The sequence below is a fragment of the Heptranchias perlo genome, unplaced genomic scaffold (assembly GCF_035084215.1).
Source record: "Heptranchias perlo isolate sHepPer1 unplaced genomic scaffold, sHepPer1.hap1 HAP1_SCAFFOLD_173, whole genome shotgun sequence".
NCBI classification, from domain to species: domain Eukaryota; kingdom Metazoa; phylum Chordata; class Chondrichthyes; order Hexanchiformes; family Hexanchidae; genus Heptranchias; species Heptranchias perlo.
The window spans coordinates 94,533-97,984 of NW_027139001.1; the positions used below are offsets into that span (position 1 = coordinate 94,533).

Genomic DNA, 3,452 nt, shown 5'->3' on the forward strand with positions numbered 1-3,452 from the left:
ACCATCCATCCAGGTAGAAATCAAACCTACAATCTTCTGAATTCTGGTCAGACACGTTACCCACTGCTCCACTGGCCCAGGATGTAGAAAGCAAGTAGGAGCTCACACTCCCACAGCGCTGCGGTATGAGCAGGTACCGAGTCAGTCTCGGTCATGCACACGCGGCTCTACGAGTCCGGGAGTGTAAGAAGGCGCACAGTGAACAATCATCAAAGAGAGGGACCTTTGCTCCATCCCTTCGATAGCTCAGCTGGTAGTGCGGAAAATTTGGAGAGATTAAAACTTGAAAGTTAAATCGCTGGTCTACTTCCGGCTCAAAGTAGCGAACATGCTTTTGGAGTAAGCGGTATTGAGCTCAAGGCCGCTTTCTTAATTTTACATACTGCTTAAAATGTTGGCGCTTTTCCTTCCTCAAACCTTAAAGCTTTCCGTGTCTGTCCGAACATGACTGTTTTGCTCGAGCATTTGCCTCTGTTCACCAGGAGGGAGTGCCTTTGTGTAACAACACTTCAAACCACTTTCAGACAAAAAAGTCTTCTCTCAGACAAACAGAGCTCCCGCTGTTCCCTCAAGCTCGGGGCAGCTGTTCCTTCCGGTGACTTCTTCAACCTTCCGCAGGCTCGGGCTCTTCTCAGCATCATTCACGATTACTGTGGCTTCCCGTTCTGCTTTTGCTCACTTGCTGATGCTCGATACCGCCGATTGGAGCAAAGCACTGAATATATTCAGGGAGGGGGCCAATTAAAGATTTTTCTACCATTCGTGGCGCTGCATGGAGGCGAGTGTGAAGCGGCTACTGTGAAGGGCAATTGATTACTAGCAACGGGGGTTAACTCAAATGGTAGAGCGCTCGCTTCGCATGTAAGAGGTAGCACTGTCGATACTTGTATTCTCCTATCACCCTTTATCTTGGGGCAGTTGTCGAGAAACTAAAATGGTTGTCATTTGTCAGCGAGGCTATAACCAACGTAAATCCTAAGCTTCGATGCAGAGAGGTCAAGGGGCAGCAAATCTTTTGGTTTGCTGCAGTAAGCAAAAGTTCTTCATTTTGGTGCTCAGCCAAGATGGAAAGATGAGAGATACAAAGATGCTTCATAGGTCCGGATATCTTTTCTGAGGATTGAACTCAGATTTATTCAAGGTTAGTGAGACTGATGCACTACTTGCTGTGTTAAGAACGCACTTATGCCGGAAACGGGCAGGCAACACTTCCAAGTAGGACAGTTTGCAAGGTATCTAAAGTCATCAAGTAATGGGCCGTTTGCAAAAACCATCCAGCCAAGTAGGAGTCAAACCTACAATCTTCTGATGTGTCGTCAGACACGTTATTTATTGCTTGACTGGCCCAGGGTGTGCAGAGTAAGTTACAGATCACAGTCCCACAGCACTGCGGGATGAGCAGGTACCGAGCAAGTCTCGGTCATGCCCACACGACTCCACGAGTCCGGGAGTGTCAAAAGGCGTACGGTGAGCAATCACTACAGAGAGGGACCTTTGCTGCTTCCCTTCGATAGCTCAGCTGGTAGAACGGAAAATAACAGTTAATTAAACTCAAAATAATGTTATCCTTCGATCGATGTTTCAATTCCGGCTTGAAGGAGCGAGTGTACTTTTGGAAGAAGCAGCAATTAACTCAAGGTGGCTCTTTTAACTTTCCAATGTAAGGAATCTTACAACACCAGGTTATAGTCCAACAATTTGATTTTAAAATCACAAGCTTTCGGAGATTATCCCCTTCGTGAGGTGCTGCGTGCTATGGTACAGAGAGGTCAATGGGCAGCAAATCTTTTGGTGTGCTGCAGGAAGCAAAAATTCTTGATTTTGGTCTTGAGCAAAGATGGAAAAAGAAAGCTTAATTATGCCTTCTCTGAGGATTGAACTCAGGACCTTCAGATTATGAGACTGACGCGCTGCCTGCTGCGCTAAGAAGGCATTTGATGTCTAGATGTCCAGGCAGCACAAACATGTAGGACAGTTTGCAAGTTGTAAAGTCATAAACTAATCGGCAGTTTGCAAAAACCATCCATCCAGGTCGAAATCGAACCATCAGTTTTCTGAATTCTGGTCAGGCACGTTCCCCATTTCTCCACTGTCCCAGAGTGTGGAGAGTAAGTCGGAGCTCACACTCCCACAGCGCTGCGGTATGAGCAGGGACCGAATCAGTCTCGGTCATGCCCACGTGATTCTACGAGTCGGGGAGTGTCAAAAGGCGCACGGTGAACAATTACCAAAGAGAGAGACCTTTGCTGCTTCCCTTCGATCGCTCAGCTGGTAATGCAGAAAATGTGTAGAGATTCAAACTTGAAAGCAAAATCACTCTTAAATCGCTGGTTTAATTCCGGCTCAAAATAGTGGTTTTGGAGTAAACGGTATTGAGCTCAAGGCCGCTTTCTTCACTTTACAGACTGCTGACTGCTTAAAATGTTGGTGCTTTTCCTTTCTCAAACCCGAAAGCGTTCCGTGTCTGTCTGAACACGGCTGATTTGCTCGAGCATTTGCCTCTTTTCACCAGCAGGGAGCGCCTTTGAGCAACAACACGTCAAACCGCGCTAACTTTCAGGCAAAAAAATACTTCTTTCTGTCAGTCGGACAGGTCTCTCACTGCTCAGAGGAGTGCCATTGTGCATCAATTCTTTGTATTTTCAAAATATACTTTATTTCATAAAATTTAAGGATACATACAGTTCAGTGTAAAAGTCGCAATTTCAATTCAAAACAATACAAAACAGATCACACACACTATGATCCCATTATTTCAATAGAAAACACACTACATATCATATAATACATTCTGCATAATAAAAGGTGGGATGGCTTCACACAGTAGCCTTTTCCCATCGAGCCCTTGCACAGGCTGCACCGTGCCTCAGTGCGTCCTGCAGCACATTCCCCTGGACCTTGGAGTGTGTCAGTCGGCAACACTCGCTCGTGGACCGTTCCTTCAGCTAGAAGAACAGCAGGTTTTGGGAGGACCAATGCGCCTCCTTCACCGAGTTGATGGTCTTCCAGCAGCAGTTGATAACTGTCTCGGTGTGCCTTCTGGGAAACTGCCCGTAGAGCACAGCGTCCTGTGTTACCGAGGTGTTGGAGATGAACTGGGACGGATAGCAACGCATCTCTCTCCACACATTCTGCGTGAAAGTCCAGTCCACCAGGAGACGGACAACGGTCTCGTCCCCATTGTAGCCTTGAAGGCAGCTCGAGGTGGTGCTGAGATTCCGTGTGTGTTGGAAGGACCGCACTGGGAGGGTCCTTCTCACCACCATCCAGACCACATCCCGTTGCCTGTTGGTCAGTTCCGGCGACGAGACTTTCTGCCAAATGGCATCGACCGTCTGGCCGGGGAATTGCCCGATTGGATCCACCTTCTCCTTTTCCTGCAGGACCCACAGAACGTTCCTCGGCGACCACTGTCTGACGGCCTTGTGATCGAAGTGGTTCCTCCTCAGGAA

At 47.6% G+C, this 3,452-nt stretch overlaps 1 non-coding gene across 1 annotated transcript; it reads right to left on the reverse strand.

The window, feature by feature from the left end:
* Positions 1–1,859: 1,859 nt before the first annotated feature.
* Positions 1,860–1,932, reverse strand: trnam-cau (transfer RNA methionine (anticodon CAU)). The gene has a single exon. It is a non-coding gene; the product is annotated as a tRNA-Met (tRNA).
* Positions 1,933–3,452: the final 1,520 nt, after the last annotated feature.